At 40.8% G+C, this 22,237-nt stretch overlaps 1 long non-coding RNA gene across 1 annotated transcript; it reads left to right on the forward strand.

Annotated features, from left to right (window-relative positions):
* Positions 1–2,016: 2,016 nt before the first annotated feature.
* LOC110905615 lies at positions 2,017–19,552 on the forward strand. Its single transcript, XR_004880982.1, has 4 exons — positions 2,017–2,161; positions 2,682–2,735; positions 18,934–18,987; positions 19,348–19,552. It is a non-coding gene; the product is annotated as an uncharacterized LOC110905615 (long non-coding RNA).
* Positions 19,553–22,237: the final 2,685 nt, after the last annotated feature.

A 22,237-nucleotide genomic window follows, 5' to 3' on the forward strand; every position in this document is an offset into this window, starting at 1 on the left:
CATAGCTTACGCTTCAAGGCAGCTTAAACCACATGAAAGCAACTACCCAACACACGATCTAGAGTTGGCTGCAGTAGTATTCGCGTTGAAACTGTGGCGACATTATTTGTACGGAACTAAATGTACCATATATTCGGATCACAAAAGTCTCAAGTATTTCTTCGAACAAAAAGACTTGAATATGAGACAACGAAGGTGGTTAGAATTAATTAAGGATTATGATTGTGAAATCCTTTATCATCCGGGGAAGGCCAATGTTGTAGCAGATGCGTTAAGTCGAAAGGAATACCCACCACCCATACAAGTCAAGTCAATAAAAATGACTGTCACCCCTAAACTTTTGGAGTCAATCAAAGAGGTCCAAACAAAATCCTTAAATGCTAGTGATCCGAAGAAGGAAAGAATGAAAGGCTTAATTGGAGAATTAAAAATGAATGCTGATGGTATCATGACCAGGTACGGCTGAATCTGGGTACCTTGGTTATCCGAGGTGAAGTCACTATTACTAGAGGAGGCTCACAAATCTCGCTATACGGTGCACCCTGGAGCAACAAAAATGTATCAAGATTTAAAGAAAGGATATTGGTGGCCTGGAATGAAACGTGACATTGTTAAGTACGTGGCTAAGTGCTTGACATGTTCCCAAGTGAAGGCGGAGCACCAAAAACCATATGGTAAATTGCAATCTTTAGAGATACCAGTTTGGAAGTGGGAAGACATAACCATGGATCTCATTACAAAGCTTCCCAGAACGAAACGAGGTCACGACGCTATTTGGGTTATAGTCGACCGACTTACAAAGAGTGCTCACTTTTTACCCATACGAGAAACTATTTCATCCGAAAAGTTGGCAGAAATTTATATGAATGAAATAATTGCTCGTCACGGAGTACCCGTGTCTATTGTGTCGGATCGTGACACAAGATTCACGTCTCGTTTTTGGCGAAAATTTCACGAAGATGTGGGCACAAGCTTGCGACTAAGTACCGCATACCATCCGCAAACGGATGGACAGTCGAAAAGGACTATACAAACGTTAGTAGATATGTTGAGGGCTTGTGTCATAGATCTTGGGGGTAATTGGGACAACCATTTACCGTTGGTGGAGTTCGCGTACAACAACAGTTATCAAAGTAGTATCAAAATGGCGCCATATGAAATGTTGTACGGTAGAAAGTGTAGAACCCCTGTGTGTTGGGGAGAAATCGGGCAACGAGAACTTGCTCCTAAAGATGTTGTAGCAATAACAAATGAAAAGATTGATCAAGTACGGGCTCGTTTGAAGGCAACGCAAGACAGACAAAAAGCTTATGCAGATAAGAGAAGGCGCCCTATTGAATTTCAAGAAGGGGATCGAGTGTTCCTAAAGGTCTCGCCATGGAAGGGTATAATACGGTTCCGAAAAAGGGGAAAATTGGGTCCCCGGTACATTGGACCGTTCAAAGTAATGGCCCGTGTTGGTAAAGTGGCATATCGATTGGAATTACCCCCGGCTCTAAATGGAATCCATAACACGTTTCACGTGTCTCAACTAAGGAGATGCCTCGCGGACGACACACGCATGTGTCACTTGATGATATTGAATTGGATGATAAAATGAATTATATTGAAAAGCCGGTGGCTATCAAAGATTCCAAAATAACATATCTGCGAAACAAGGCCATTCGACAAGTTTTAGTGCAATGGCAGCATCGGAAAGGATCGGATCTAACCTGGGAATCTGAAGATGAAATGCGAAAGCACTACTCGTCTCTTTTTGGTACGTATTAAGGTTTCGGGGATGAAAGCTCTTTTAAGGGGGGTAGATTTGTAACATCCCATAATTTATAAAATAGGATGCTCTAACATTTAAAAGTATTAAATAATTAGTTATGGTAATTGTATTAAAACCTAAAGAAAGTTTATAAAATAAGGAATGGGTTATAAGGGTTAATAAACCTAACTTGAGGGTTGGTAGTGTAACATTTAGAAAGTAATGAGATAAAAAAAATAAAAAACCCAGTATCTCTGGGTTATGTGGGTCGCGACCAGGAGGCAAGAACAAGGGGAGACCCTAATCTCATCAATTAACATCAAAATTCAGCAAGATTGTGAAGGATTCTAGTCATAAATCGAATGTTTGTGCTTAACTATTGTCTAATCCAAGAGTTTTGAGCATAAGGTAAGATAGAATCTCAAATTTTGATGCATGTTGATGAACTAGGGTTTATACCAATCTGTAAATCAGTATGAAATTAAGTTGCATGCGAGTTAGAATCATTATGTAGAGGTGTACTTGAAATTTGATTTACTAAAGACTTGGGAAAAACCCACTTGTTCTAGCATGATGATGAGTGTGTATGTGATTAGTTGAGTAATTTTCAGGTATAATTGTATAATTGGTAGATTATATTGTGTAGAATGAACATTTGAGCAAAATTGGTTGAATATGTGAAATATGTTGTATTCTAGTGGATTTATGCATAAGCTATGTGTACATAAGGCTTAAGAAGTTGTACGCACATTAGGTGTTTGATGAAATGTCTCAATGATAATCTAAGTAGTCTTGAATAAATCATGAGTGAATGGTTTCGTATGTTGAAAGTTAATGTATTGTCAATTGTTATATGAGTAGCATTGATACTTGAAAGTATGGTTATGAATGTAAGGACTACGATCTAAATAAGAACGAATACGTGTAGGATCGAAAGAAGAAGGAGCTAGTTCCGGATCACAAACAAAGGCACAAGATCGAGGTAAGTTCGTTACTTACATGTTAGTTGTGAGTTTATTAATTTGTCCCTTTGATAATTGATTTTCAAATTAAAGTCATTGTTTCGATTGAGATAGTGAAGGAAGGAGTCCGTATCGGTCCATGTCGAATGGGTCGGTTCGGGTTCGAATGAGAATGAATTTAAGGGAAGTTTTCTCCATGATCCGTACTATACGGGTTAATGGAGGTGAATGAGAAATAGTTATGTCAAATAGACTAGAATGAATTGGAAAAAGGAAGTAAGAATGATTGGTAAGATTTCTTGTAGAAATGTGAATACAAATTGCAAAAGAATGAAAATGTCATGTATTCCTTACTAATATAATTTATTGAATGATTGTAGGTAAAGCGCAAGTATAAATGTCATTGCGTCGCTCGGATACGAACACACCTTGATCAACCGTGATGCGCTTCCGCAACTTTTGTAGTAATCTTATTAGTTAAAAGCTTTTGTTAAAGTTAGTGGTGTTGAAGTTTTGAACTTTAACTAGATGTTTGTGAATATTTAAGTATCTTAAACTTGATGTTTTGAAACGGTAGTTTAAATGTTAAGGTCTTCCTTACGTTTTTCTGAAGGTGTCGTTATTTGAGTAGTTTGACATATTATAAACAGGGAAATTGTTCAAAATGCGAACGGGTCATGCCCAAATTTTTAATTTTGGCGATTAAATTATGTGTCGTTTTTCCAACTTTCAAGCATGAAATTAGAGGGTGTCACAGGGAATATCCTCTTGGTCTCCTCTGCCATAGCCGGTGTAGTGGTACACGTGGCGCGCTTACGTTTGTCCATGCTGGAAACGTTGTACTGGCGTTATCAGCTCTGCCCCCTGATTTGTCGCAGGCCTATGTGGCGTTCTACAACTGGTGACACGTGTTGTCCTTTTTGTCGGATGGAGCATCTTTGGTGCCACCTTGACGTCTTCCAGAAGTTTCTAGAAGCTTCTGGATTGCTTTGCTGATGTAGGCGCCATGTATGATCAAAAAGTGGTGTGGTCCCTGCCATGTAGGCAGGGAACGGGGACCATACCTCTTCAAGTCCCCCAGTCCAGTGTGCCTTCTAGTTGAGTTAACCGTCTAGGAGGGATTCTGGACTTATAAGGGTAGTGGTTTTGTGGTGATTTGTATGGCGCGTGGGTTTTGGCAACTTGTAAAAGTTGAGCCAAATGGATGCATGGCGCATGGTTTTGGTAACTTATGAAAGTGGAGCCAAATGGACGCATGGCGCATGGGTTTTGGTAACTTATAAAAGTTGAGTCAAATGGACGCATGGTGCATGGGTTTTGGTAACTTATAAAAGTTGAGCCAAATGGACGCATGGCGCATGGGTTTTGGTAACTTATAAAAGTTGAGCCAAATGGACGCATGGCGCATGAGTTTTTGGTAACTTTTAAAAGTTGAGCCAAATGGACGCATGGTGCATGGGTTTGGGTAACTTATATAAGTTGAGCCAAATGGACGCATAGCGCAAGGCGTATGGCATTTGTTGTTCCCTTCTAAGGGAAGTTTTGTTTGTCTTGGGGGAGAATACTGATGTGACTGTCTGCTGTCCCTGCCTTGTCGGAGGTGAACAGGCGCCTTTTCAGTTGCAGCAGTTACTTTCTGTCACGTCTGTCACCCACTCTCCCGAAAAAAGAGACGACGTCTTCTCTCTCTTCTGACGTGTTTCACCCCCATTAGTCACCCTTCTGGATTCTGACGGCCCACTACCCATCGCATTAAATGCGATGGGTATAAATATGGGGCGGTTTCTACTTCCTTCTTACTTTTCAAAATTTGAAGTTTGGTTTTCTTCATCTCCTTCATCTTTTCTCCTTTCTTCCGGAACCTCTGATTATCTTCATTATGTCTGGTGCAAATCCTTCCCAGAAGAAGAGGAAAAATAAAGGGAAGGCTCCTCCTGGCCCTGACCAGGCAGTTATAGGGTGGAAGGAAGAGGAGTTCCATAATCTTGTAAGGGAGATGGGCTTCTTATCTGAATGGGGGGCTCAGTATCCGACTGCTGGGTCTACTGCTATGGATGCACCCCCTGGCTTCAGCCTATAAATAGAGGAGCTTGGCTTCATTCTCTCTCATCCCTTGGCACACCACCTCTCTCACACCTCATCCACCACCCACCACCACCATAACACCATCATCCACCACCATCATCCATTGTCCATCGTAGAGTGTGTGAGTCGTCTCGGGATCCAAGATTGATCGTAAGAGTTCTTGACAATCAAGGCCATGTTTGCCTAAGTCTCTTACATCACTTGGTGAAGACAAGTGTTTAGTATAATACTTTTTATTTTTAATCTTTTGCACTTTTTATTTGGTTTTGTATTAATGACTTTAATAACTAGTTACTTATGTTGAAGGTGATCTTTCCTTATCGTTTGTCCGTGGTGTCTTGGCATTATTTTACTGTCTATATAAAATAAAAGATTTTCACCATTCATATCTCCACGGTCTATATGGAGGTATGTTGGCTACCTGGTCGGGGGTTAAGGGAACGGTTTGGTAAGGGTCTTGCCCTTGTTCAGCGTTTAGAGGTCCTGCTTGGGACCTGGGTCAAATTTAGTAGGATCTCCTTCAATGCCCATAGGTATTGGATGGCGGGGATCCAAACTCTTTGACCCCCTCATAAGTTAACTACTATTAATACTATAACCCGGCTATTTAGGATTGTATCCCTGCTGACTCAGACTACTTAGCCGAGGGTAACGTCACCGCCAAAAGCGGGGCCTACCACAATTTGCATTAATAACTTAATTCATTATCTTTCAATAATCCGACCCTTTAGGATTGTATCCTTGCTGACTCAAACTACTGGGTTGAGGGTAACGTCGCCTTCAAAAGAGGGGCCTACTACAATAACTAATATAATCTCTTAAACAAGTGCAAAAGTGCGAAAATAATCAAAGGTTATACTAATACACGTGTCGGATCCAAGTGATTCATCTTGTCTATCTGTTTTTATTTTATTTTTATTTTCAGCATTTAGTTAGTTTTTATTTTTCTTAGTTTAAAACATTTTTCTCACTTTTTGATTTGATTAGACGTTGAGGATAAACCGGTATTAAAAGCTCTTGTGTCCTTGGACGACCTCGGTATCTTACCAACACTATACTACGTCCACGATGGGTGCACTTGCCCATATGTGTGTTTAGTGTTAGTGAATATCGTGTTTTATAAATTTAAAACTTGGCTAAAAGTGTAAAAAGGGGCTTAAATATACATCAAAATATATACACACTGACACGCATCAAGTTTTTGGCGCCGTTGCCGGGGACACAAGGATTTTAAGAAAGCTTAAAATCGACGGCCTAATCTATTTTTCAAAACCTTTTTAAACGCGCGCATTTTTCTGCATTTTAGTTTAGTTTTGCATTTACAGTAGCCTGAACACGGGGCCGTGCTCACTGAACACGCCCCCGTGCTGCATATTTTTAGAGTAGATACCCAGATACAGAGTCTGAACACGGGGCCGTGCTCGCTGAACACGCCCCCGTGCTCAACGTGACCAGCAACTTTAATTAAAACGCCCAGATACAGTCCCTGAACACGGGGCCGTGTCCACTCAACACGGGGCCGTGTCCAGCTTCTGTTTCCGTCTTATTTTTGTTTTCTGGTCCCGAGACTCAGTTGTGGTATGTTGAGTGATTCTTATGGATCAATACTCAAGAGGTTACAACTACACCTATGATGAGGATGATTATAGGGGTAATTATTGCACTAGTTGTCGTAACACACGCTCGGTTCAATATAATACTTCATATCAACCATCCAATTCATACAACCATTATGAGGAGCCCAGGTACGAGCCATCAACTTCATACACATCCTATGAAGACCAAAGGTATGAACCTCCTCCCTCATACTCATATTTTGATGAACCAAGGTATGAGCCATCATACTCATACTTTGAAGATTCAACATATGAGCCACCACCTTCATACTCTTATTATGAGGAACCATGGCGTGAACAACCCACCTCATATGAGTACTATGAAGAACAAAGTTTCGACCCTTATCCATCATATACTTACAATGAAGAACAATGGTGTGAACCATCTACTTCATATGAGTACTATGAGGAGCCAAGGATCGAACAATCGGATTCAAGCTTTGAGGATCCAAATTCTTTCAATCTCACCGAAGTGACCAATAGGATATTAGAACACATTAAAACTATCGAACGTTGCATAAAAGAATCTCGCGCAAGGGAAGAGGAATCCCGCGCAAGAGAAGAGCTAAAAAATGATAATAACGTAGAGATAGTTGAAAATGTAAAAATGGAAGAACAAGAAAGTGAAAAACCGACACATGAGTTAAACAACGAAAATGGTGAGTCCGATAATGATAAAATGCAAGAAGAGTCTAATTTTGAAGAAATTAACCTCTTGTCACCTACTTTCGAAAACCATTGTTTAATAACCCCTCATGCTAAGTTTTTAAAAGAGTTAAACACTAGTGCTAAAATCAAAGACTTAGTAAGTGTTAAGTTAACTAATGATCAAACCTCGCTAATAAAAGAAGACCCTTTTGAAATTAACATTACACCGGTTCCATGTTTCTTTCAAAATTCATTTATTAGCAATATCACCATCGATAAAGATCTTTGTGTTAACATAATGCCTAACTACATTTTTGAAAAATTAAGTGTTAGTGATTTTTCTCCACTTCAAATACCCATTTTTCTATCCAATCGGAAAGTAATAAAATCAATCGGTGTAGTTGAAGATGTTTTGGTTCAAACAAATCAAATGGTAATCCCAACCAACTTCGTCATCTTAGATGACGCCCCCTTAGTCCTGGGAAAACCTTTTGTACAAACTCATAGAGCTTTGAAAAACCGGAAATTCAACAATCTACCTCTTCAATTAGGGGCATTCAAAAGGAGCATAGATCTTGAGCGCTCAATGAAATATCCTTTTGGTAACAATGACCCCCTAATTGAAGATGAAGCTGAACCGCCCGATACAACCAACGAAGAGGACCACTTTGTCGAAGAAGAGATAGCCATAGAACAAACTTTTAAGGTTCTTGATCTAGACGAGCCACAAAATAAGGTGTCTTCTAAAGACCCACCCATTGAGCTCAAAGAACTTCCTAAAGGTTTGGAATATGCTTTTCTAGGCAAAGAAGGTAGTTTACCCGTAATTATTTCATCTAAATTAAGTAATATAGAAAAAGAGAAATTAGTTAACTTACTTAAAAAACACAAAAACGTGATTGCTTGGAAGCTTGTAGATATTAAAGGAATAATCCCTTCCATGTGCACGCACAAAATTTTAATGAATGATGACTACAAGACGGTAATTCAACCACAACGAAGAGTGAACCCCAATGTTCAAGAAGTGGTTAAGAATGAAGTCATCAAACTACTCGACGCCGGACTAATCTACCCTATCTCCGATAGCCCGTGGGTAAGTCCCGTTCAAGTAGTCCCAAAGAAAGGAGGTATGACGGTAATAACTAACGAGAAAAATGAATTAATACCAACGAGAACCGTCACAGGATGGAGAGTCTGTATAGATTATAGGCGATTAAATGAAGCGACTAGGAAAGACCACTTTCCTTTACCCTTCATTGATCAAATGTTAGAAAGATTATCCGGTCATAAATTTTATTGTTTCTTAGATGGTTTTTCAGGTTACTTTCAAATACCGATAGCACCAGAAGACCAAGAGAAAACAACTTTCACATGTCCCTACAGAACTTTTGCATATCGACGCATGCCATTCGGTCTATGTAATGCGCCTGCAACATTCCAACGTTGTATGGTCGCCATTTTCCATGATATGATCGAAAAGACAATGGAAGTCTTCATGGATGACTTTTCCATCTTTGGAGACTCATATGACCAATGCCTCGATAATCTTGAACGAATGCTATCCCGATGTGAGGAAACTAACCTCGCCCTTAATTGGGAAAAATGCCATTTCATGGTAACAGAGGGAATAGTACTCGGTCACAAAATCTCAAGCGAAGGAATGGAAGTTGATCGAGCAAAAATAGAGACTATTTCTCGATTACCTCCTCCATCCTCCGTGCGAGTAATCAGAAGTTTCCTAGGACATGCCGGATTTTATAGAAGGTTTATCAAAGACTTTTCAAAAATTTCAAGGCCTCTAACAAAATTACTTGAAAAAGATGCACCCTTCATCTTTGACAAGGAATGCAATCAAGCATTTCTAACCCTCAAGGAAATACTAGTCAATGCACCTATCATGATAGCGCCAGATTGGAAATTTCCTTTCGAAATCATGTGCGATGCAAGTGACTTCGCTGTTGGAGCAGTCTTGGGACAAAGAAAAGAAAAACATTTCCACCCAATCTATTATGCTAGTAAAACTCTTAATGATGCGCAAGAAAATTATACAACTACAGAAAAAGAATTACTAGCGGTGGTATTTGCTTTTGATAAATTTCGTTCTTATCTTGTTCTTTCTAAAACAATAGTCTATACAGACCATGCAGCCATCAGGTACCTTTTCAAGAAGCAAGACGCAAAACCCCGTTTGATAAGATGGATTCTACTCCTCCAAGAATTCGACATTGAAATCAAGGACAAAAGAGGAGCAGAAAACACTGCTGCAGATCATCTCTCACGCTTAGAAGACCCAGCTTTGGAGACAACCAGGGACGAGCAAATCAACGAGAAATTTCCCACGGAATCCTTGGAAATGATAGAGAGTAGACAAGAACCATGGTATGCCGACTACGCTAATTTCTTAGCTAGCGGTGTAGTCACCAAAGGATGGCCACATCATCAAAGAAAGAAATTCTTTGCTGATGTAAAGCATTACTTTTGGGAAGACCCCTATCTTTTCAAAATGTGTGCTGATCAGCTCATCCGAAGGTGTGTCTATGGTAATGAAGCACGAAGAATTCTCCATCATTGTCATGAAGGTCCATACGGAGGACATCATGGTGCCGCAAGTACCGCACGAAAGGTATTTGATTCAGGATTTTACTGGCCGACCATTTACAAGGATGCTCAAAACCTTGTAAAGACATGTGATGCATGCCAAAGATTAGGTAATATTTCTTCCAAAAACGAAATGCCTCAAAATGGCATTCTCGTCTGTGAAATCTTTGATGTGTGGGGACTCGATTTCATGGGACCTTTCCCACCTTCAAAGGGAAACAAATATATACTTGTGGCAGTAGATTACTTGTCTAAATGGGCAGAGGCCAAAGCTCTTCCAACAAACGATGGGAGAGTGGTGGTAAAATTTCTGAAAAAGCTGTTCTCTCGTTTCGGGACACCAAAGGCTTTGATAAGTGATAGAGGTACCCATTTTTGCAATCATCAACTCGAAAAAATATTAACAAGGTATGGGGTCTATCACCGGGTCTCAACAGCATATCATCCTCAAACAAATGGGCAAGCCGAAGTGACTAATCGAGGTTTAAAACGAATACTTGAAAAAACCGTAGGAATAAATAAAAAAGAATGGGCCGATAAATTAGACGACGCTTTATGGGCTTTTCGAACTGCTTATAAAACCACTATAGGCACAACCCCATATAAACTCGTCTATGGAAAAAGTTGTCACTTGCCAGTAGAAATAGCTCACAAAGCCTACTGGGCAATAAAAAACGTAAACTTAGATTTGGAAAATGCCGGTAAAAATCGATTTTGTCAAATAAACGAATTAGACGAACTTAGGAATTATGCATATTCTAACTCCGAAATTTATAAAGAAAGAATGAAAAATTTGCATGATAAATATATTAAATCTAATGAATTTCGGGTTGGAGACCAAGTTCTATTGTTTAATTCACGACTTCGATTATTTCCTGCTAAGTTGAAATCTAGGTGGTCAGGACCTTTTTCCGTCACCCATGTTTTTCCACACGGTGCAGTAGAAATTAAAACTCGAAATGGGACACCATTTAACGTCAATGGCCAACGGCTGAAACTCTACCGAGGATCCATTGAGGATGAGGAAGAGGAGATCTCACTTCAGACGGTTAACGAATAAATTCGTACCCGACATGTTACAGGTAAGTGTACGTTTAAAAACCGGTAAATCATTTTTCGGAAATAAGGGGCATGCACACGAGCACAAAAAAAAAAAAATTTCAAAAACTTCGCCCGGCACGGGGCCGTGTCGAGGCGACTGACGGGATAAAACCCTCTTTTCCTATCAGTTACACCATTCCACACGCCCCGTTTAGCCGAAAACTCTCTGGTTAGAGGCGATTTTCTGCGGATTTTCAACGTCACCACCAAATCTAACAACGTCAAGGTATGATTCTATCTTCATTAATAGTTAGATTAGTTACTTGCATGTAGTTAAAACATCAAAAATTGGGGAAAAATCTAGGGTTCTTCATGTTCATCCGGATCGAACTCAAAATTTTTGATGAAATTTGTTAGTAGTAGTTTAGATTAGTGTAGTAGAAAGTAACGAGGCAAGTATTGTTGATAGATTTGTCCGATTTCCAAATAAAACCCCAAACCCTTGTTCTTGAACCGAAAAACACGAAATTGAAAGGGTAAACGGTTTGTTATGGGAAAAATGACACTTAGGGTTTCATTTTCGGGGGAAACCGCTACTATTGGGCTAAAAATTTTCAGGTTTTCGAAACCGGGACGAAAAATGGAATTTTTGGGTTACAGACGCCTGGACACGGGGCCGTGTCCGCTGAACACGGGGCCGTGTCCAGCCCACTGTTTGCAGTTTCACTCTTGCTTTCCTTGTTTCATACTAACTTTTTATGTATTCTTTTCAGATGTCGAAATTCACAAGGTTTAGCGCAAATGAACTGGATGCTAGGGCACGGTACGAGGTTCTACAAACACGACCGGAAGAGTACCCAAGGCGGGCGTGTACAGATTTGCTAACCATGGTGAACCAACTTGACCGCTTCAACAACATTGTGAGGGGTCCACTACATGTCGCGTTGACCACCCGACTACGGTCGGTACATCAATGCACAATGGAGTTCTATAGCACCTTCATTTTCAACTCGAGGCGCGAACCGTTTGATCATGACGCGGTCGAATTTCGATGTGGAGGGACCACGTTTAGAACCTCCATGGCACAGTTTGGAGCCATCATTGGGCTGTATAGTGAAGAGGAAGCGGGGAATGAAGAGAATACCGGGGGATTGCGAGACTTGGATGCGACTGAACGCCAAGCCGCATGGGCTCAAATAGGTGAGGGAATCTACAACCCGAGCAGCACAAAAAGCACCAAACTGAGGGACCCGTTATACCGCTACATCCACAGGCTCCTCACGTACTCGCTGAACCAACGCCATGACAGTAGTGGCGTTGTTGGGTTGAAAGATTTGGTTGTCCTTCACTGCATCTACAACCAGAAGCCCCTCGATGTTCCTTACTTCCTACTGCGAAACATGCACTTGAGCCGCCTTGCCTCTGCTCCTACACCAATCTTCTTCGGAGGATGGGTGTACCGTCTTTTCAAGCACTTCACGAATATCCCAAGGTCCTTCGAAAGGAGTCCATGGTCGGGACGGGTCGATTATCATATTTGCCGAGCCATGAATTTGCTTTATGAAGCGGAGGACGGGACGGTGAGCTTTCAGAGGACGCAAGGCTACGCATGGAACCCGCAGGAGGCTCTAGTTCTTCATGCACCACATCCCCATTTTCAGTATCCACCCCAAGGCGATCCGGGTCAATCCTCCTCTCAAGGAGGCGGTTTTCCTAATTTTCAAAGTTTACATGATCTTTTGCAGGAAAACCTTATGTGCACCAGGAACACCTACAACCTCGTCAACAACACATACCACCGGGTTGGAGCTATCGAACGCAGCGCCAATGATATACAAGATGATATCGGTAGCATCCGGGAGTACATGGCGAGGCAAGGGGGCGGAGGTGATGGTAGTGATGAAGACATGGAGTAGGAGGCTTGGAGGAACAAGGGGCTGGCTGGTGATGAGCCCACAGGTTTGAATGCCCTTCTTATCTATCAAACAATTCATGGCCTGCGTGCCATTTGTCGAACAATTTACTTTCCCGAACTACTTTTTATCTTTATTTTGTTTATGTTTGGATAATGCTTGACAATGGTAAATTAGGATGGTTTGTGCTTGGTTGGTTGGTATTGAATGATTAAATAGGTGCAATGCAAGGGTTAGGGCGCTAAACATTAGCACTTGCAGCCCTAGGATGAAGAAACCGGGAGAAAACCTTATTTTTCAGGCTAACAGACTGTCCACACGGGGACGTGTCCAGCCGACACGCCCCCGTGTCCATCTCCCAGATCTGCTGTTTGGCTACTGACCTGCAATTTTTTGCCCGACACGTGGCCGTGTTCACCCGACACGCCCCCGTGTCCACCTTCTGTAAGTTTTCGTTACTGGCAGTTCACCACGGGGCCGTGTCCGCTGAACACGGGGCCGTGTCCAGACTTCCAGTAACATAAACCTTTGCTTTTTAACACACTTTTATACATTCTAATCAACCAAAAATATTATTTTTGGACACATTGAGGACAATGTGTAATTTAAGTGTGGGGGGGATGCTAAAACCTTGAAATTTTGCAAAATCCTAAACACAAGCCTTACACAAAACTCTATTGGAACCGCTAAACACCCCAAATTTTTTCAAAAACTTTTTCATTTTTTTTTACTTGTCTAAGTTTAAGTTGGGAAGAACAAGTTCTAAAAAAGGTTATACTTTTACAAGTTTACAACCGATAGCGTCGTGATAAAAAAGGAACCAACATAAGAAAATTATGAAACGGCATAACAAGTCTAGTTTAAAATTCGATTATATATGCTTGGTCACATTAAAAACCCATTCCCACAAAAGTGAGTTTTGAGCCTTTATTGAGCATAAAAATACACATATTAAGATTAAATGCTCATTTTTCGTTTCTTGTGTGAATAGCCGCTCGGTCCTTACAAATCTAGAACTTGCCACGACGATACATTCCCGGTCCTTACCAACTTAAACCCAAGTAAGTAAATGATGGAGGCATTAGGACTAACTATTTTTCTTTCAAAACCATTATTTTTCATTTTTTTTACCTACCCAAGATCCCCCTAGATAGCCCCTTTGAGCCTAAACCTTTCATTTCATTACCCCAAAAACCATTTTTACCCACCAAAAACCTTTTTCAATTTTTTTTTCACCCTTTATTTTAGTAACAAGCTCGGTTTTTCGTCAACTTGCCCTTTCATGTGACATCAAAAAAAAAAAATGATGATGAAGTCAAAAACAAACAAAAGCTATAAAAAGCTTGTTTGGAGAAATACTTCAAAAATAAAAAGTCACTAAAAATAAGGTACTTCACGAAAACCGACGCTTGTTACGATTTTTTCGCCCTTTTTACTAACCACTAACCAACCACCCACCTTTAAACCCAAGCCTTCACCCAAAAAGTCCTCTTGATATTTACAAAGGTAAAAAGTTAAAAAGGAGGAGGATTGATTGCTTGGCAAGCCTATGGAAAGACGTAAGTTCCGTGCCGCTCTCGAGTGATTCACTAAAATATACACCTTCGGCCGAATGTTGAGTGATCTCCCGTGAGGTATGTGAACTTGTATATAAATGGAATTTTAATAAGGCATGCTATGCCCAAATAAGTAATTTATCTTATGAAAAGTTCAAAATAAATCATAACGAATAGGATTGTAAATAAATAAAAATAAAGCCTATAAAAACCTTGGATTCCCGACACTCTAGGACAAGCTAAAAACTTCTCTTCTACCTATTCCATTTGGGAGTGTAAGCCACATTTAAAGAGTTTTGCTTGAGGACAAGCAAAAGTTCAAGTGTGGGGGTATTTGATGTGTGTAAAATGCAACATATAAAACACATCAATTAAGGCATAAAACTAACCCTTTTTTTAGTACTAATGTTGGAAAAAGAGTGTTTTTGTCTTCCTTTTGTATTTTCAGGATGAAATGAGCTCAAAATCACAAAAGAAGCAAAAAGACCACTAATTCTACCATAAATACAAGAAAAGGAACAAAAGTAGACTGCCCAGACCCTCAACGGCACCTCCAAAAGCAAAAAGGAAGAAACAGAGTCTGAACACGCCCCGTGTCCAGCGAACACGGGGGCGTGCCCAGGAAGCAGCAGAAAAGACAAACCAGTAGAAGCTTCCATTGCCCACCACGGGGCCGTGTCTAGCGAGCACGGGGGCGTGGTGAAAGTACAGCAGGCGCATTAATTGTAATTCGCAATTACAATTAATGAGGAGAGAGAGTGTCAGGCGGGCACGGGGCCGTGTCCAGCGGACACGGGGCCGTGTCCAGCCTTCTGTTCAGCCTATAAATAGAGGAGCTTGGCTTCATTCTCTCTCATCCCTTGGCACACCACCTCTCTCACACCTCATCCACCACCCACCACCACCATAACACCATCATCCACCACCATCATCCATTGTCCATCGTAGAGTGTGTGAGTCGTCTCGGGATCCAAGATTGATCGTAAGAGTTCTTGACAATCAAGGCCATGTTTGCCTAAGTCTCTTACATCACTTGGTGAAGACAAGTGTTTAGTATAATACTTTTTATTTTTAATCTTTTGCACTTTTTATTTGGTTTTGTATTAATGACTTTAATAACTAGTTACTTATGTTGAAGGTGATCTTTCCTTATCGTTTGTCCGTGGTGTCTTGGCATTATTTTACTGTCTATATAAAATAAAAGATTTTCACCATTCATATCTCCACGGTCTATATGGAGGTATGTTGGCTACCTGGTCGGGGGTTAAGGGAACGGTTTGGTAAGGGTCTTGCCCTTGTTCAGCGTTTAGAGGTCCTGCTTGGGACCTGGGTCAAATTTAGTAGGATCTCCTTCAATGCCCATAGGTATTGGATGGCGGGGATCCAAACTCTTTGACCCCCTCATAAGTTAACTACTATTAATACTATAACCCGGCTATTTAGGATTGTATCCCTGCTGACTCAGACTACTTAGCCGAGGGTAACGTCACCGCCAAAAGCGGGGCCTACCACAATTTGCATTAATAACTTAATTCATTATCTTTCAATAATCCGACCCTTTAGGATTGTATCCTTGCTGACTCAAACTACTGGGTTGAGGGTAACGTCGCCTTCAAAAGAGGGGCCTACTACAATAACTAAGATAATCTCTTAAACAAGTGCAAAAGTGCGAAAATAATCAAAGGTTATACTAATACACGTGTCGGATCCAAGTGATTCATCTTGTCTATCTGTTTTTATTTTATTTTTATTTTCAGCATTTAGTTAGTTTTTATTTTTCTTAGTTTAAAACATTTTTCTCACTTTTTGATTTGATTAGACGTTGAGGATAAACCGGTATTAAAAGCTCTTGTGTCCTTGGACGACCTCGGTATCTTACCAACACTATACTACGTCCACGATGGGTGCACTTGCCCATATGTGTGTTTAGTGTTAGTGAATATCGTGTTTTATAAATTTAAAACTTGGCTAAAAGTGTAAAAAGGGGCTTAAATATACATCAAAATATACACACTGACACGCATCAACACTGATGCTTCACATCAGGGCTTGGGGGCTGTTTTAATGCAACGGGGTAAAGTCATAGCTTACGCTTCAAGGCAGCTTAAACCACATGAAAGCAACTACCCAACACACGATCTAGAGTTGGCTGCAGTAGTATTCGCGTTGAAACTGTGGCGACATTATTTGTACGGAACTAAATGTACCATATATTCGGATCACAAAAGTCTCAAGTATTTCTTCGAACAAAAAGACTTGAATATGAGACAACGAAGGTGGTTAGAATTAATTAAGGATTATGATTGTGAAATCCTTTATCATCCGGGGAAGGCCAATGTTGTAGCAGATGCGTTAAGTCGAAAGGAATACCCACCACCCATACAAGTCAAGTCAATAAAAATGACTGTCACCCCTAAACTTTTGGAGTCAATCAAAGAGGCCCAAACAAAATCCTTAAATGCTAGTGATCCGAAGAAGGAAAGAATGAAAGGCTTAATTGGAGAATTAAAAATGAATGCTGATGGTATCATGACCAGGTACGGCTGAATCTGGGTACCTTGGTTATCCGAGGTGAAGTCACTATTACTAGAGGAGGCTCACAAATCTCGCTATACGGTGCACCCTGGAGCAACAAAAATGTATAAAATTTAAAGAAAGGATATTGGTGGCCTGGAATGAAACGTGACATTGTTAAGTACGTGGCTAAGTGCTTGACATGTTCCCAAGTGAAGGCGGAGCACCAAAAACCATATGGTAAATTGCAATCTTTAGAGATACCAGTTTGGAAGTGGGAAGACATAACCATGGATCTCATTACAAAGCTTCCCAGAACGAAACGAGGTCACGACGCTATTTGGGTTATAGTCGACCGACTTACAAAGAGTGCTCACTTTTTACCCATACGAGAAACTATTTCATCCGAAAAGTTGGCAGAAATTTATATGAATGAAATAATTGCTCGTCACGGAGTACCCGTGTCTATTGTGTCGGATCGTGACACAAGATTCACGTCTCGTTTTTGGCGAAAATTTCACGAAGATGTGGGCACAAGCTTGCGACTAAGTACCGCATACCATCCGCAAACGGATGGACAGTCGAAAAGGACTATACAAACGTTAGTAGATATGTTGAGGGCTTGTGTCATAGATCTTGGGGGTAATTGGGACAACCATTTACCGTTGGTGGAGTTCGCGTACAACAACAGTTATCAAAGTAGTATCAAAATGGCGCCATATGAAATGTTGTACGGTAGAAAGTGTAGAACCCCTGTGTGTTGGGGAGAAATCGGGCAACGAGAACTTGCTCCTAAAGATGTTGTAGCAATAACAAATGAAAAGATTGATCAAGTACGGGCTCGTTTGAAGGCAACGCAAGACAGACAAAAAGCTTATGCAGATAAGAGAAGGCGCCCTATTGAATTTCAAGAAGGGGATCGAGTGTTCCTAAAGGTCTCGCCATGGAAGGGTATAATACGGTTCCGAAAAAGGGGAAAATTGGGTCCCCGGTACATTGGACCGTTCAAAGTAATGGCCCGTGTTGGTAAAGTGGCATATCGATTGGAATTACCCCCGGCTCTAAATGGAATCCATAACACGTTTCACGTGTCTCAACTAAGGAGATGCCTCGCGGACGACACACGCATGTGTCACTTGATGATATTGAATTGGATGATAAAATGAATTATATTGAAAAGCCGGTGGCTATCAAAGATTCCAAAATAACATATCTGCGAAACAAGGCCATTCGACAAGTTTTAGTGCAATGGCAGCATCGGAAAGGATCGGATCTAACCTGGGAATCTGAAGATGAAATGCGAAAGCACTACTCGTCTCTTTTTGGTACGTATTAAGGTTTCGGGGATGAAAGCTCTTTTAAGGGGGGTAGATTTGTAACATCCCATAATTTATAAAATAGGATGCTCTAACATTTAAAAGTATTAAATAATTAGTTATGGTAATTGTATTAAAACCTAAAGAAAGTTTATAAAATAAGGAATGGGTTATAAGGGTTAATAAACCTAACTTGAGGGTTGGTAGTGTAACATTTAGAAAGTAATGAGATAAAAAAAATAAAAAACCCAGTATCTCTGGGTTATGTGGGTCGCGACCAGGAGGCAAGAACAAGGGGAGACCCTAATCTCATCAATTAACATCAAAATTCAGCAAGATTGTGAAGGATTCTAGTCATAAATCGAATGTTTGTGCTTAACTATTGTCTAATCCAAGAGTTTTGAGCATAAGGTAAGATAGAATCTCAAATTTTGATGCATGTTGATGAACTAGGGTTTATACCAATCTGTAAATCAGTATGAAATTAAGTTGCATGCGAGTTAGAATCATTATGTAGAGGTGTACTTGAAATTTGATTTACTAAAGACTTGGGAAAAACCCACTTGTTCTAGCATGATGATGAGTGTGTATGTGATTAGTTGAGTAATTTTCAGGTATAATTGTATAATTGGTAGATTATATTGTGTAGAATGAACATTTGAGCAAAATTGGTTGAATATGTGAAATATGTTGTATTCTAGTGGATTTATGCATAAGCTATGTGTACATAAGGCTTAAGAAGTTGTACGCACATTAGGTGTTTGATGAAATGTCTCAATGATAATCTAAGTAGTCTTGAATAAATCATGAGTGAATGGTTTCGTATGTTGAAAGTTAATGTATTGTCAATTGTTATATGAGTAGCATTGATACTTGAAAGTATGGTTATGAATGTAAGGACTACGATCTAAATAAGAACGAATACGTGTAGGATCGAAAGAAGAAGGAGCTAGTTCCGGATCACAAACAAAGGCACAAGATCGAGGTAAGTTCGTTACTTACATGTTAGTTGTGAGTTTATTAATTTGTCCCTTTGATAATTGATTTTCAAATTAAAGTCATTGTTTCGATTGAGATAGTGAAGGAAGGAGTCCGTATCGGTCCATGTCGAATGGGTCGGTTCGGGTTCGAATGAGAATGAATTTAAGGGAAGTTTTCTCCATGATCCGTACTATACGGGTTAATGGAGGTGAATGAGAAATAGTTATGTCAAATAGACTAGAATGAATTGGAAAAAGGAAGTAAGAATGATTGGTAAGATTTCTTGTAGAAATGTGAATACAAATTGCAAAAGAATGAAAATGTCATGTATTCCTTACTAATATAATTTATTGAATGATTGTAGGTAAAGCGCAAGTATAAATGTCATTGCGTCGCTCGGATACGAACACACCTTGATCAACCGTGATGCGCTTCCGCAACTTTTGTAGTAATCTTATTAGTTAAAAGCTTTTGTTAAAGTTAGTGGTGTTGAAGTTTTGAACTTTAACTAGATGTTTGTGAATATTTAAGTATCTTAAACTTGATGTTTTGAAACGGTAGTTTAAATGTTAAGGTCTTCCTTACGTTTTTCTGAAGGTGTCGTTATTTGAGTAGTTTGATATATTATAAACAGGGAAATTGTTCAAAATGCGAACGGGTCATGCCCAAATTTTTAATTTTGGCGATTAAATTATGTGTCGTTTTTCCAACTTTCAAGCATGAAATTAGAGGGTGTCACAGGGAATATCCTCTTGGTCTTCTCTGCCATAGCCGGTGTAGTGGTACACGTGGCGCGCTTACGTTTGTCCATGCTGGAAACGTTGTACTGGCGTTATCAGCTCTGCCCCCTGATTTGTCGCAGGCCTATGTGGCGTTCTACAACTGGTGACACGTGTTGTCCTTTTTGTCGGATGGAGCATCTTTGGTGCCACCTTGACGTCTTCCAGAAGTTTCTAGAAGCTTCTGGATTGCTTTGCTGATGTAGGCGCCATGTATGATCAAAAAGTGGTGTGGTCCCTGCCATGTAGGCAGGGAACGGGGACCATACCTCTTCAAGTCCCCCCAGTCCAGTGTGCCTTCTAGTTGAGTTAACCATCTAGGAGGGATTCTGGACTTATAAGGGTAGTGGTTTTTGTGGTGATTTGTATGGCGCGTGGGTTTGGGCAACTTGTAAAAGTTGAGCCAAATGGACGCATGGCGCATGGTTTTGGTAACTTATGAAAGTGGAGCCAAATGGACGCATGGCGCATGGGTTTTCGTAACTTATAAAAGTTGAGTCAAATGGACGCATGGTGCATGGGTTTTGGTAACTTATAAAAGTTGAGCCAAATGGACGCATGGCGCATGGGTTTTGGTAACTTATAAAAGTTGAGCCAAATGGACGCATGGCGCATGAGTTTTTGGTAACTTTTAAAAGTTGAGCCAAATGGACGCATGGTGCATGGGTTTGGGTAACTTATATAAGTTGAGCCAAATGGACGCATAGCGCAAGGCGTATGGCATTTGTTGTTCCCTTCTAAGGGAAGTTTTGTTTGTCTTGGGGGAGAATACTTATGTGACTGTCTGCTGTCCCTGCCTTGTCGGAGGTGAACAGGCGCCTTTTCAGTTGCAGCAGTTACTTTCTGTCACGTCTGTCACCCACTCTCCCGAAAAAAGAGACGACGTCTTCTCTCTCTTCTGACGTGTTTCACCCCCATTAGTCACCCTTCTGGATTCTGACGGCCCACTACCCATCGCATTAAATGCGATGGGTATAAATATGGGGCGGTTTCTACTTCCTTCTTACTTTTCAAAATTTGAAGTTTGGTTTTCTTCATCTCCTTCATCTTTTCTCCTTTCTTCCGGAACCTCTGATTATCTTCATTATGTCTGGTGCAAATCCTTCCCAGAAGAAGAGGAAAAATAAAGGGAAGGCTCCTCCTGGCCCTGACCAGGCAGTTATAGGGTGGAAGGAAGAGGAGTTCCATAATCTTGTAAGGGAGATGGGCTTCTTATCTGAATGGGGGGCTCAGTATCCGACTGCTGGGTCTACTGCTATGGATGCACCCCCTGGCTACATGACTTTGTATGATGCATTCTTCCGGGAGGGCAACTTCCGGCTTCCAATTACCAGGTTTACCGCCGAAGTTTTGAGGAACTACGGGCTCCATCTTTCTCAGATCAATGCTATTGGTCTTCCCCGTATTACTCATATTGAGTTTGGCTGCATGGCGAATCGCGTGGAGCCAACTTTTGCAATGTTCAACGTCTTCTATACTGTCACGTACACTAGTGGCTTTTATTCTTTTAACTCTCGGACTGGTGTTGCTCCGGTTTGCTTTGTTCCCTTGAAGAGTCTTCACGACTGGAAACAGAAGTTTTTCTATATCCGCCGGGGTATTATCCCTATGGATATGCATTACCGATCGGTGGATGAGGGTATTCCGAAGATAGATGTGTTATCGGGTTTTTCTGAACAGAGCTGGTATAAGAAGATTACACAAAAAGCTACAGCCATTTCTCAGTTGGAGGAGATGGCGTTGGTTGGCGCTGGGATGAGTTTGTTGTGGGTTCCGAATAATCCTTTGGGTGTTCCTGTTTATGGTTACAATGGCAAACGTATGTGTTTTTATTATTATTATTATTTTATTTTGCGATGTGTTTTCCCTTATTCCTTTGTGTTTTGCAGTTGGATATAGTTTGTTGAAAGTTTTGGATCCGAAGGCTGCGGGTGCCATGGTTGAGGTAATCCAAGAAGACGGGAAACCAACTTGGTTGGAGCAAATTCGCTCGCGTTTTCTGCATCCCACAAACGATAGCTTTGTTACATATGCCAATGTTGTGTTAGGTGAATCTGACGAAGATGACCCTGTTGGTCCCACCCGAGAGGAAGTTGTTGTTCTCTCGAGTGGAAGTTCTGGTAGATCCTTTGGAGATCTAACTTCTCATTCCACGCGTGCAGGTCCTACGTAGGGTGTTGTTAATGAACCTGCTCAAGAAACTGTTGTTGATGATAATGACGTTCCGGTTGATCCTTCTGCTCAACTGGAGACAAGAAGGAAAACAAAAACTGATAAGCCGGAGAAAGAGGAGAAGAGGGTTGAGGGCAAAACTTTTGGTACTTCTAGTAAGCGACCCTCTACTCTTCCTTTTCTAGATTATGTAGTCGTGTCTGATACATTCTCTGGTTTAGGGACCGGAGAGAAACCTCGCGGGTCCGATCCAGATGACTGCGCTACCTTTACGGAGCACATGAAGAAAAAAGATCTTGAGGA

The sequence above is a fragment of the Helianthus annuus genome, chromosome 15 (genome assembly GCF_002127325.2).
Source record: "Helianthus annuus cultivar XRQ/B chromosome 15, HanXRQr2.0-SUNRISE, whole genome shotgun sequence".
In the NCBI taxonomy this organism is placed as follows: Eukaryota; Viridiplantae; Streptophyta; class Magnoliopsida; order Asterales; family Asteraceae; genus Helianthus; species Helianthus annuus.